Consider the following 13,678-nt stretch of genomic DNA (forward strand, 5'->3'; position numbering starts at 1 on the left):
CTGGGGCGGCCGGCCTGCCCGCGGGAGCGCTCGAAGAATGTCACCCGAGCCCCGCGCCCAGCTGTCCGCTGCTGCCCGAGGAATCTCCGGCCGATGTTTGGCTCTCGGTGGGAGCCGGCCGTCGGGTTAGCCGCTCGTTACCCCGAAGAGCGGCTCTGCCCGCGGGTGCGTGCGGAGCGGGCGGCGCTGCGCGCCTGAGCTTTCCCCGTGCCGGCGGCATGTCGCCGCGCGGAGGAGCGTGCGCTTCCCATTGCTCGGCAGCGAGCCGGGGCGGGCAGCCACCCGTGTGCGAGCTGAACTGAAGTCCGTGCTGAGCTCGGGCGAGGCACGGAGGGGAAAGGAGCGGTTTCGTCTCGGCGCTGCGTGAAAGAGGGGGAAATCCTCTGGGTGCGGCGGGGCTGAGTGCGGGGGGGAAGCCTTAAAGCGAGGAGCTGGAGGTGTGCGGGTTGGCGTGCTACGGGCTGGGTGCTCCTCCCTGCCCGCCCGACCCGGCGTTTCAACTGAAGCCATTTTCTGATGTTTTTGCGTGTGGTTGCGTTGGAGGGGATTTGGGTTACGAAGCCTGGAAGGTGCTTTGGTTTCCACCTGTGAGTGTGGGCATGGAGGCGTTGCCTCGCTGGGACGCGCATCATCCTCGTGGCACGCCGCTTCTCAGGGCCGTGCCTGGGTGCGGGCGCTGGGCGGAGGTGGCAGCTCCTGCTCTACGTGGGTGATGTTGGGCAGGGAAACTTGTCAGACGCCTCCTGGGCTTCAGGCTACAGACTTCGCTTTGGCACAATTAGAGGAGGAACTAAAAAAATCACAAAGCCGTAGAATTGCTGGAATTGGAAGGGAGCGTAAAGGCCATCTGGTCCAACTGCCCTGCCGCTCCAGCGGGTGCTCAGACCTCAGATGGCCCCAGGGATGGGGCACCCACCTCATACGGCCCCGCCAACCTGGAACCTCCCTTCCAGCTGCCTGCTGGCCGCGGGCCCCGTGCTGGGGCGCGGAGCTCCCGGCCCACGGCTCACGCAGCGTGGGGCCGCCTGCCCCGGCGCGCGTCGGGCAGCACCAGCTCCCGCTATGACTGTGGCCACGCTCCGAGAGTTCCTCTGCCTCTCTGCAATTATGACTGGACGCTTTTGATATTGCGACCCGGCAGCGCCGCAGAAAGTCCTTTCTGAAAACCTCAGCCCGATTTCACTCTCAGCCACGCGTCCCCGGCGGGCGGGCTCCGGTGCGGGGCCGTGGCCGTGCCGCGTCCCGCTGGGTGCGGGCGGGCTGCTGCGTGGGCTCCGCTCTCGTGCTGCCGCCGTTCATTCAACGACCGGGGAAAGAAACAGAGCGGGGCTGTCCCGGGAAGGCGGCGGGCACCGCTCCTGCACTACTACAGTGTGAAAACAAAACAGCTCCCCGAGCCAAGCCGTGTCAGCTTGGCTCAGAAATACATTTTCCAGTCGGGTCGGAGCCAGACTCCTTATTTAATATTTTTTTCTAATTTTTTTTTTTTTTTTTTTTTTTACTGCCCTACTAATCCTTTGAATATTTTGAGATTGGAAGCTATTTGTATTCCCTCGCGAGTCCTTTTGAGCTTTGGTGCCAAGTTTGTGAAATGCTCTGCTTTGTTTTGCGTGCTGGCTTTTTTTTTTGGGGGGGGGGGGTTGTGGTGGTGGTAGTGTTTTATTTTGTTGTTTTCTATTTATTACTTTTTTTTAATTGTTTTTTAGGCTGTGCTTCTTGCATAAATCTGAGCTTTACTTGGCAGGAGGGGGCACAGGTGCTGCACCAGGGGCTGCTCATTTCCCCTCCAATATTTGGGGGCTTGTACCGTGCTTTTATCACGTGCTCAGGAACTTAAAATGGAGACTGAAGAGCTTGGTGCTTTGTATTAAGTGCAAGTGATGTATTAGCTCTTTTTTTTTCCCCCATTTTAGAAGCCAGTGCTGTTTTCTCGTGCCTGGTTTATTTTCTGCTGAAGTGCTGGAACATAATATTGAAGAGCAGAGCCTTCCAGTCCCGTCGTGGGGATGAAAAGCCCTCGAGTTTGCTCTAAGTGCACTTTGTCCAATTGTGGCTTTCTTCCTAGCGCGGCAGAAACAACCATGCTCCTTGTCTTGTTGGATGCCTCAGCTGTTTGGGGAAGAAACGTGAGAATTAGATCAAATTATCAGGACAGAGGTTTTTTAAGGTTAGAGGAGGAGTTGCTGCTTTGCCTGTGAGAAATCGTTAGATTTAGAAAAGGGGAAAATAAGATGTTGCTAGGGAAGAAGCTGCTGATATAATCATGAATAAAAACCTGATAATAACGCAGAAACGAGGACGATGCAAGCCTGCAGTGCACACCTTGCACGGCGAGCCTCGGCTGCGTTCTTCCCATGTTTAACAGAGTATTTGCTTTTTGAGCTGTTCCTGTTTCCAACGCTCTGTTTTCGCTCTCTGCAGCTTCCAGGTGGCGGTCTCACTCGCTTGCAGAAGAAATACAACCAGAAGTATGGATTGCACAGGAGCTGCGGCGCATCGGGGATGAATTCAATGCCTCCTATTGTCCAAGAAGGGTAATTTTCTTATTTTTACTTTCCATTTCTTTACGCACGGTCTCTAAAAGGGAAAAGCTTAATCATATCTGGAAACTAGCTCTGTGGCAAGTGTTTTGTTCACTCAAATGTAGAAAAGGATGCGCGGGTGGCTGTCGTCTGCTGCCGCCGCATCATTGAATATACTCAGCATCGCCTTTCGAGTTGGGACCGGAGATTTTCGGGTATCGTGGCTTCATTCATGGTACGGAGAGCCAGCAAAGCATGAGCTGTCACTGGGTTAGCGCTGAACTGTGGTAAGGAGGGAACCAGGCTTCTGAAAGTCAAGGCAAGAGGAGCTCAGGTGTAGCGGTGTGTTGTTGGGGTGGTGCTAGGAGCTGTGCTGAGTGGCTGGCAGCTCTGGGGTACCAGCCCTGCTGCTATAAGGGAATCGCTGCTGTGAAGGGTCGCTGGCGTCAGTGTATAGCAACAGGGGTGAACCTGCTCTGACAGCTTCTTTTTCCTAGAAGAATTCAGCAGTAGGTCCTTCAAAAAGTGTGTGTTTCATAGAATCAATAAGGCTGGAGGAGACCGCTTGGATCGTCTGGTTCAACCATCAGCCTATCACCGCTCTGCCCCCTAAGTCTGTTTGTAAGGCTGTAAAATCTCACCTTCCAGTGGTGCAACAAAAGTGAGTGGTACTAACACGCACAAATAGAAGTCAGCACAAAGAGATGAAGTAACAGCAATTATCAGGAGAGCAGTGTTAGCTGATAACTTGCCTCTCATCCATTGTTCACAGCTGCATGTTTGTACATGTGGTTTCTAGTCTATCTCCTGTTCCTTTGGCTCACCTGTGGGAAGAGGAGGCAGGAGATGTTGGTGACGATGTGCTGACTGCCCACATCTTTATTCATCCCCCGGCTCATGAGTCACTTCCTCACTGTGTCCAGAGTCTGCACGGCAGAAGCTCTCCCCAGAATGTGTGCCTGTCGTGGTGCTGCCCCGCGTCCACTCCTGCCTCTGCTCTCTTACCAGCTCATTCTTCTTGAGTTTGTATGTTTTTCCCCTGCCCTGGAGTCACAGCTTCCCTCGTGGGTTTGCTCTTGTTTTCCCTTGCTGCTGCACACGTGGGTGAGGGCAGCAGCAGGGCTCGCTGGGGAGCGCAAGGGCAAAGCAGCATCGCTTCCCGCAGGCTTAATTAGTCTGATGAATTCCTCTTGTCTGTTGCATCTAGAACCAAGCAGCTTTCAGAGCATTTAAGTAATTGCTGTGGATTTATTGTCCCCAGCATGCTTGGCTATCGCTCCCTGAAAAGTTGCCTTTTCCTTCTGCAAGCAGCTTGCTGTTGAAGAAGCAGCTCGTGCTTGCAGAGCTGGATCGGCGGCACAGCACCAGGGAAGGGATAAACATGAGGCTTTGCTGGCAGCCCCTGCTACCATCACCCTCCCATCACAGCGGGTTCATTCGGGTTTACCCCTTCAGCACGGGTGGAAATGGGGAACTAAGCAGTGCCAGAACAATGCTCGCCAGACAGGTCGGGGCTGTCGGACGGGTCGGCGCTGCTCCTCTGCCCCGGCCCAGCTGGGGGCCCCGGGGACGAGGACCTGGCTGGGACACCAGGAGGGGTCCCCAAAAGCAGCCTGGCTGTGTTCTCTGTCTGCCCTTAAAAGCTCCCCAGGGCAAAAACAACAGAGGGAATTGGGTAACTCAGCACTGATCCCCCTTGCCGTGATGAAGAGGTTGAGCAAGCGGGAGTGGCCACTGTGCTCTCCTGCCTCAAAGCCCGGCTCCGCACACAGCAGATGCACGGCGAGCTGAAAGTGCCCTGCTCACCCTTCACCTGGCTTGAGCATCCTCTGGGGGGACAGTGCACTCTGTGTGCCACTGTGCCCGCAAGAGGAGTTTGCACATCGGTGTAAGCAGCGTGGTTTCTCCCTGCAGGGCATGTACAGACATAGCTCTGCTGCACTAAATATAGCCCGAACCACACCGTGTTCTGACAGCGTGGGAAACCAGAGGTGGTGATGCTGGGACTTCTGTTTCACTACTGGGGCTGGGGAAGGAAAAAGGACCCCAAAAGTAAATGCTCTTTGAATGCTGCTGTGAAATACTGGTCCTGCACTCAAAGGAGGAGCGCTCTGCTGCGGTGGCTGTGCCCAGAGCCATCAGAGCTGAAGCCATGGCCACTGCCACCAGCAGGAACCTGCCTCTGCTTCCACCGCTCTTCCTACTACTTCCTTAATTTTTAGGTGTTTTTTTTTTTTAATTATTATTATTACCTCCCTGCTTCTCCTAGCAGGGCTTACTGCTTGCTTCCACACTGCAGCCCCGAGCAGCATTATCTGCATCCCACACCTGGATGAGGGAGTCAGTGTGATGTCCTCTCTGAACTTTCATGGCAAACGTGGCTGGGAGCAGGCAGCTTTGGCCCACTGAGGACTGTAAAGCTGCTTATCAAAAGCCAGCGTGAAATGTGGCTGGGTTTACTTCTTCATAAAGTCACAAAATGCATGATTTCCAGCTTGTGAAATCTCACAGTTTCCAGTGTTAGCAAGAGCTGAGAACTGTGTGCCCAGCCTCCCTCAAAAGTGTTGGGGTATTTGCCCTATTTGTGTTGTATCGTCTTCTGCTCAGAAGAAATCTTGAGTTGACTTCAGTGTACTTGACTTGAGCCCGTTTTGTGAATGTGTGGGGAGAAACAGCAATCCCTGAGGCTGGGGGCAGGGAACTGGTGGTCTTGCAGCAGTTTTGTTCTACCTTGGTTTGGTGCTGGTTGGGATGCCAGCGGTGGATTCTCTGCTACTACTGAAGTGCTTGATGTCTCTGAGTTGAGCTGTCTTCATTTTATGTTCGTCTTTTCCCTCTGCATTTCCTTGGTAGTGACAAATAACAAGCATCAGTGCGTTTCGGCCATCCCCTGGGGCAAACTTTGTGGTCTCGGTCTGTGCTGAGCCCCTTAAAGAAAGCTCAGTAAGTTAATGTAGACCTCTTCTCGTAGTGGCAGCAGCAGGGAGAAAGCTTGGAGTTGCAGTAAGGAAGGTGCCGCGTCTACCTTCTCCTTCCTCACGTGCAGGAGGTGCTCAGCTCTTGGGAGCTGGGAATTCATGTGCAGCTGGGAATTGGAGTCACTTTCTTATTTTCCACCCCGTTTCCCTTCTAGGGTTTCTTGGATAACCACGCGGGAAACCCCCAGGTCGTCATTCTGCGCCTCCTGCATTACATCATCCGCCTCATCTGGAGGATGCAGTGACGCTGGCCGCGCGGGCCTCTGGGACTTGATGGCTTCTTCCAAAACCCAATGGAGCAGAGCCGATGCCAGAGCTTGGCGCTTCCAAGCTGCCCCCCTGGCCAGGGCACGCGGTGGCCGGAGGAGGGTGGATTTCCCACGTGGACCTGCCGGGACGCTCTCAAGCCAGATTTTATCTGAGAGTGGTGTTTACTGTGTTTCTCTCGGTTTTAAATTTATTATTATTATTTTTTTTTTTTAAATGTCTAAGAGAAAAGTCCTCAGTGCCGATGTTTGGTCATCGTTTCTGGAAATCTATCGGCTTCGCCTTGGATGCGCCCCAAGACCCTCCAGATCCAGCTGATCTGCAGAGCTGCCTTATTTGTGCTGCAGGTGTGCTGCGCTGCCGCCTCCTCCCGCCCGCTGATTTTAATCAGCACTTCTCTTACATGTAAATACTCAATGCTACTCCAAATCCAGCTCTGTTTGCGCCACGCAGATAGCCTCTTTCCTGCTGACTGGTGGTTGTTTTTTTTTTTTTTTTTTTTTTTTTTTTTTTTTTTTTTTTTTTTTTTTTTTTTTTTTTTTTTTTCCGATTTTTATTTTTAAATTCTGAATTTCAAGACTTGGCTGCCAGATTCCCAGGGTCTAAAATAACCTACCAACCAAACAAAAACAATCCACCGGGTTGCCTTTTTAGAAATTCTTTCTATAAGACGTGTGAAAATGCCTATGTATTGATAATATTATAATATATAATATCGGTGACTGAGTAATTCAGCAATAAAATGTACGTGGAGGCAGGTTAAAATAGTTCCCAAACCGCTGCAGTTTTGCACCCAGAGACAGGTCCTGGAGCTGATTGAAGGCATGGTTAGCGTGTTGCTGTTAAACCCAGGAGGGTTTTTGGCACTCTGGATGTTTTCTGGGATCTTCTGTTTGGACTGGACCAGGGTGATGGGAGAAGTCCGCCACGTGCAGGCGAGGAGCGAGGGAATGAAGACCCTGAAGGTTCCTGCGATGGGATCCAGCCGAATGAGGGGCCCTGCGGCGCTGAAGGACACAGACTTGCTTGTGCAGCTGTTCAGATGGTATCGACTCATCTTGGAGCGTGGGCTGTGCGCCCCGCTAACCTGGAGCATGTCTTCTCCTTGTGGCACATCTCCTCCTTCCGCCTGGGAAGTCCTCAGCAGGTGTTTGGCGTCCCAGGATGATCCCCTTTCTCTCCTCCCAGCTGGAGACCCTGCCACGTCACTCGACTAGGTCACCAGCGTGGGTCTGTGTCCCGGCCACTGGAGGCCCTGCCGTCGTCTCTGGTTCATCTCGCACAGGAGGCTTCTGCACAGCAGGTGCTTTTTGGGACGTGTCATTGCTTCGACCGCCCGTGTTTCTATGCACAAACATACTCCTCTCACCTTCAAAACTGTCCCCTTCTCTCCAGCTGGTGCGGATGGTCCTAAAATCAACTTCCAAATGCTGCAGTTAGTTCTGGTTTCACCAGCACCATAGAAGAAGAAGCAAACCCGGCCATATAATAGCGGTTTTTCCTCCGCGTTGCAATATGCATGTCAGGAGAAAACTGTTCTGCGTGCCATTGTGTGAAGATCAGTGTTCCTCTGTTAGAAGAGCTGTACAGTCTGACCTCTTTGCACCGGCTGGGAGGCGGTGACCCATTGGCGTGGGGCCGCGTGGCCCTGATTGCACTCGTCGGAAGGAGAATGGAGCAATTTTAGCTTGTCTGGTCCCGCGGGGAGGTGGCCTCGGTTGCAGGGGTGAGTTGGGTGGAGAGTTTTGCAGGAGGAGGACCTCAGCGCTGGTGGAGAGCAAGCGGCTGCCGTGCCCATCAACCCCAGCCAGGCTGGAGGCTGCGCCGCCTCCACTGCGTCCCATGGAGCACACCAAAGATTGGTGGCCAGCACTTTACCCTGTCCTCCTGGCTCTGTTCTGCGGGGGAAAAAAGAAGGGGAAGGACCCAAGGCACCGTGGCTTGGACTACTGCACATCCAGCCTTCCCAGCCAGAAGGCAGGCAGAGGAAAACGTAGCTCCAAAAAAAAAAAACAGAAACCAGGCTTCATCCCTGTAGGATTGTGAGGGTTGCTCATTTTTGTTTTGTTTTCTTTTTTAATGTCCTGAAGAAGAAGGCTGATGGTTTTAAATCGGCAGCTACACTCACTTCGAGCAGTGTTCGCCGATGGATGTGGGTTGTTCTAAGCCTGTGTCAGCTGTGCTCTCTGTTCTGCCAAAACGATTCCATGAAGTTCAGTAGTTTCAGAGAGCCTGAGTGTGCTGGATGGTCTCACGCAATGCGTTACGCTTCTCAGTTGGTAACTGTAAATACCTGACTATTTATTAGAATAGGGCACCATATTATTTTCATCATCTGAGCCAGATATCTGTGTGCAATGTATTCTCTTTCCATTCTCTCATGTAAGTTTTGTACAGCTTATAAGTAATCAAAACAAAAAAACCCATGTTTTTTCCTAAACTTTTTTAGAGTTAAACTTGGTAAATACTGTAGATTACCCCTCCTCTTTTTTTTTTTTTTTTCCTCCCCCTGCCCCTGTGTAATCAATGCACTCTACTGTTCCATCATGCTGTAACTTGTAGAAACGATGTATATTTATTTCCTGCTTATTTAAATTCCTGTCGAGGTTTTGTCTCCCCCTCTCTCCTCCTGCCCCAGGCCTCCGGTGTGGATGGACCATGTGAGTGATGGACCTTCCAGCGCTGCCCATGCCGTGCAGAGAAAGAGATTATTGGTTTGAAGTGCCTAAGTCCTGCACTCCCATAGGGATTTTGGCACCTCCGAGATTGCAGCATTAGTGAAATTTGGGGAAGTTTGGCTTCTCCACCACCACCACCACGATTCAGGTCCTCCCCTCTTTAAAACCACATTCTCCTCCATCTCAGCCAAAAGCCTGGACCAGCTTTAGCATCAGGTACAACCGGAGTGCACACTGATGTCCCAATTAATCACTAACTCGTTTCATAAGACCCAGCATATGTAGCGTTTTTATTGCAATTTCCCTGGCTTACTTGTGTTTTGCACTGATGAATTTTGGACAGGGTAATTGCCACTTTACTTGTGCAATACTGCTGTAAATAATTGCAGATCTTTTTTTTTTTTTTTTAAGATGCAATCTTTTATGTTCTTAATATGAGTTTTATATGAATAAAACCTTCAACTATTTGACTACTTGTCACAAGTGCTGCTTTCTCTGGGGGCTTCTGCATCGACTCTGCTGGGAAATAGTTGGTGATTTTAGGTGCCCGCACGTGAGAAGAGCAAGGCAGTGATTTATTCATTCATTTAATTCAGTGGGGTTTTACAGGGCTTGCTGTTTTCTTTTTTCTTTTCCTGAGTTGTTCGGGGTTCCTAAATGAGTCGCCTGAGTTCTGGGAGGCTTTTTAAATTTATTTTGTTTTGTATTCGTCTTGAAAGTCTGTTCATCGATCCCGCTGTCCTTTGCCTTGGCCCTCCCTCCCTTTTCTGGCCCCAGTTCTGAGCCCTCACCAATGTTTTGTGGCTGGATCCACTTCAGACTGGGAGAGGGTGGGAGAGCACAAGGGGATGGCTCCTTGCTCTGAGCCATGTACCTGAGTGATTGCTCACTTTGCCTTTATTTCACCACAGATAATAGCTGGCAGATAAATGATAGCATCAGCTGTGGTTTGGAGCAATTATTTTGCTGCGCTCGCTCGCGTGGGGCTCTGCACAAAAGGAGCAGCCACGATGTGATCGCGCGGCTCGTGAAGTTCAGCAGGAGACCATCGGGCAGCAGAGGATGGCAGAAACAAGAAGCCAAGCGTGCAGATGCGTGTCTGCGTACACCTCTCTGCTATCTGCTCCCTAAACAGCACCCAAGCTGCTCGTTCAGGATTAGCACACCTTCCTTTGCTGGGAATTTGGCCCTGACCGTGAGTCACAGCGGTGAGGCGAGAGCAGGGCTTGTTTCTGCAGAGGCAGCTGCACTTCCCTGTTTGTTTGTGTTTTGTTCTGTTTTGTTTTTGAGCTGTTCAGAGTCAAGGAGGAGTTACTTCTGATCACAGAATAATAAGGTTGGAAGAGACCACTGTGCCGATCCAGTCCAACCACCAACCCATCATCGCTAAGATATTGCTGTTCCCCTTCATCTGCCCCCTCTTTTCAACTCTCCAAAAGCCTTGAAGTGCATTTCGCTTTAGAAAAAAAGATAAATAATAGTTATAAAAAGAAATAATATAATAATACTACTAAAAGATCCCCAACCTCTCTTCGCAGTCCCGCTGGGCTCCTGGGAGGCTGTCTTTAACCGCTGCTCCCCGCTGCCGAGTGCTCAGTGCTGGGACGCTTTGGCTCAGCGCTGTGATGCTGACAGCTGAAAGGAAGGAAGAAAGTGGGGAAGGAATAAATCAGAGGGAAATGTGCCCAGGAACCCGCGCCCTGAGAGAGGCTTCTGTTGAAATGTATTAAAGAAAATTAAAAGCCCCCCCCCCCCCACCTCCCCAAACCTTGACAAACAACAACATTTCTGGATTTTTTTTTTTCTTGTGCTTGTTTCAAATTACAGAAGTTCTTGAAAGGGAAGTTTATAGGTTTCAGGTGCTATTTTAGGGGCTTCTTTAACTCAACAATGCCCGTATTGCCCAGCCAAGCCCACGCCGTCTGCCTGGGGATTTTTGGTCCTGTTCAGGAGTATAGAGGAACTGGAATGTTAGGGGAGGATTCTGGGGGGAGCCCTGACCCCTCTGGGATCGACATCTCGCCTCTTGTCTTGAGAGAAATCCCATGAGTTCTGCAACCTAACCAACAGGACCTTGGCCACGAGCTGGAGACGGAGCCAAGCCAGAGTGACCTGTGCAGGCAGGTTGTCTGCTGATGGTTCTCCCTTTGTCTTTGCTGTGACTCATTTTGGAAGGAGCTCAGCCTGAACCCCACGACCTCAGTGAGACAGCAGGGAAGGGAAATGCTCTCTGGCGGCATCCCACAGTGGTGAGAGTGCCAACTGGTTTCTGCCCGTGGCCAACCAACCTGGCCCAGGTAGGCTCCGGCCAAGTCTAGGCAGGCTATGGCCAGGCCCATGGCAGTCATGGCCCATATTGGCCTCGGCCCCATCCTGGCTTGCCATGGCTGGTGCAGTGGTGGTCATGGCCTGGGTTGGCCATAGCCCATGTTGGCCATTTCCCAGGTCCACCAAAGACATGTTGTCCAATCCCTCTCCAAAAGCCCGACTCTTTCTTTCTGTGATCTCAAAATCTTGCTTGAGTAACAAATTAAAACCATCATCCATTTTGTGTTTGTTTTAATGATGACAAACTTCCTTTATTCCTTGGAAAGGAAAAAAAAAAAAAAAAAAAAAGTTTGATCATGCGAAAAGCCACGTGCATTGCTCATGGCCACATGTGGATCTGCTCTTAACCTCTTTCAGCTGAACCTACTGAAAATATACCTAGTCTTGTTGATGTGGGACAATTTAGATCTAATAATGACTGCCCTGAGGATAGCAGTGGGCCAAGCCACATGGAAGGAAGCCCTTCTAAACTTCGTGGGAGGCGGTGATGTGGAGAACGGACACCAAAAGCCACCCTAACAATGAGCAGATGAGGGGCTCCTCCTGCCCACACTCTCACACTAGGGCATCAAGGTGCTCTGTGTTAATAAAGAACTCCGAGTGTCAGTTTCATTATGGCTGGACTTGGGGTGGACTTCTACTTGGGATTAATTTTGTTCTTTTTTTATATACTAACCTATGAAGCCAAGTGTCTCTTTCCAAAGACAGTCTGTGCAGGTCGGTGGTACTGCCCCAGCATCCTTGGGGTTCCATAGAAGGATGGACTAAGCCTGGCCCAAGCTCCATCCCCCAGAAATGAGGACGGAAGGGTTTAGGGCCTTCCAGCACCAGGGAAGTGGCAGAGCCATCCTGCCGTACCCTCTCTATATTTTTTTCCAATGACTCGCATCTGACCTTTCAAACACCTGTTCAGCCTAAAACAGCTAAAAATACCCACCAAACTTTGCATCTGATTTTCATATTGCAACAAAGGTCACTGTTTCCAGTGGGTTTTCTTACATTTCTGATGGGTTCTAGGATGTTGGAGCCCTGGGCGCTCTGACTTCACCATGGACGGGCATCCCGGAGCCCTGGCCACTAGGCAGGGTTTCCCAGCCTTCCCCAGCACTTCCCCCACAGGTCCTGGATCTCTGTGGATGTGGTGGGACTGGCTGCATCTGTATGGTGTGACAAAAACAATTTCCTTCTATTGCTGGACTCCTTCTGCTCCCAACGCCAGCACAAAAGCCGCCTAGCTCATGCTCCTCTGTCTTCCCCAGCAGCCCTGTCCTGAGCCAAAATTTCCCAGCAGCTTCAGCCCAAGGACGCACAAATCCCAGCAGCACCGAAGGAGTAGGGTGGGAGTTTCTCCTGCCCGCTATTTTGATGGGCTCATCTTTTAATGTTGTCGGGAGTGCACGGGGGAGCCTTTGCTGCCCGGCCACGTGGGCTGCCGCTAATTAAACCACGCTTTCTCTCGGTGCTATTCCCGACATCACACGGCGAATGGAAACTTTTTGACAAAGGCATCGGTTTAATTAGGGAGAAAATGTTTGAAGGCGACGCGATGTCAGCTCCCGAAGGGGGGCAGGACACGGCGGGCAGCAAAATGCCACCTCCCCAGCCGTGCACCAGCACTGCCGATGCCGCTCTAATTGGCTCCAGTTTGCACATCTGTGTTGGCGCTGGGCTCAGCCTGGAGAAAGGTGAAAATAAATGGTTGGATTTTTTTGCTTTTTTTTTCCGTAAGACAGAAGCTGGCAGCACGCATCCTCCCTGCTCCCTTGGGACACCCAGCCCAGCGCTGGGTCACGGGGCTGCGTCGCAGCATCGCGGCGAGGAGATGGCTGCAAAAATGTGAGCAGAGGGACACGACCTTATTCCTCCCACATGAAAGATGGGTTTCCGAGCTCAGTTATTAGTGCTGGGTCTAGCCCTGTCCTTGGGATTTGGGTGGTGGCACCGCTGACGGTGCCTTGAGGTGATGGAGAGTGGTCTCAGTGGCACAAGGATGTACCCAACATCCACAGCTGCTCAGAAGTGATGGCTTAAATCGGTGCGTGGTGGATGCTGGGAAGCCCAAGGGGAACGCTGCTGCCCTGATCTCTCTAAAACCAGTTTTAAAGAGCAGTTCTGTGAGCAGGCCCTATCCTGACCGTGTGATCATGGTGCTGGCTTTAAGGGATGTGCTCAGGGCATCTCCTCCAGCACATCCCTCAAGAAAAGCCACCAAGTGCCACCACCGTACAGCCAGGGTGTGAGGTGGCTGCCGAGCCCTGCTGCCAGCCGGGGAACGCTGCGAGTGAGCATCAGCATTCAAATTACTTATTGGCAGAAATGGGTTTAAAAATAGGTTTTTATGATAAACAAACTAACCTCATACAGGAAGTGAGCTGCAAATACTAAAAACTCGTATGGTGAAAGGGAGCTGGTAGAGCATAGATCTGCCCTGCAAAAAAAAAAAAAAGAAAAAAAGGGGAAAAAAGGCATTTTAAAACATTTCGTAAACTTTCTTGTGGGTTTGTTTTGTTTTGTTTTGTTTTTGTTGCCCAGAGGAAGCAGCTGGCACGGGAAAAGGTGGCTGGGAACAAGGGCTGCTCCTAGAGCTAACAGAGCAGGGGTGCCAGGCTCAAACTCACCCCCCAAAAATACAAATGCAGGGTTGGGGCACGAACCCATTGCTGACACTGTGCTCCTACACGCCCTGAGCAGGGGATGGAGGGACAAAGCCCAGAAGTGGCCCCGGGGTGATGCTCGGCTCACCTGCATGCTATCCATATGCACGGCCCTGATGAGCAGGGAAAAAGGAGAAAAACCACAGAAACCAAGCAATGCAACGCGGGTCTGCGTGCCGAGAGCAGATTCGGTTTCTCACAGCCCTTTTTTTGTTATGGAAAACAGCATGGAGGCAAACATCCCGCCGGTG

The 13,678-nt window shown here is 51.4% G+C and overlaps 1 long non-coding RNA gene across 1 annotated transcript; it reads left to right on the forward strand.

The window, feature by feature from the left end:
• LOC110396154 lies at positions 2,401 to 8,611 on the forward strand. The gene is made up of 2 exons (XR_002436805.1): positions 2,401 to 2,534; positions 5,656 to 8,611. It is a non-coding gene; the product is annotated as an uncharacterized LOC110396154 (long non-coding RNA).

Source organism: Numida meleagris, chromosome 3 (genome assembly GCF_002078875.1).
Source record: "Numida meleagris isolate 19003 breed g44 Domestic line chromosome 3, NumMel1.0, whole genome shotgun sequence".
Lineage (NCBI taxonomy): Eukaryota > Metazoa > Chordata > Aves > Galliformes > Numididae > Numida > Numida meleagris.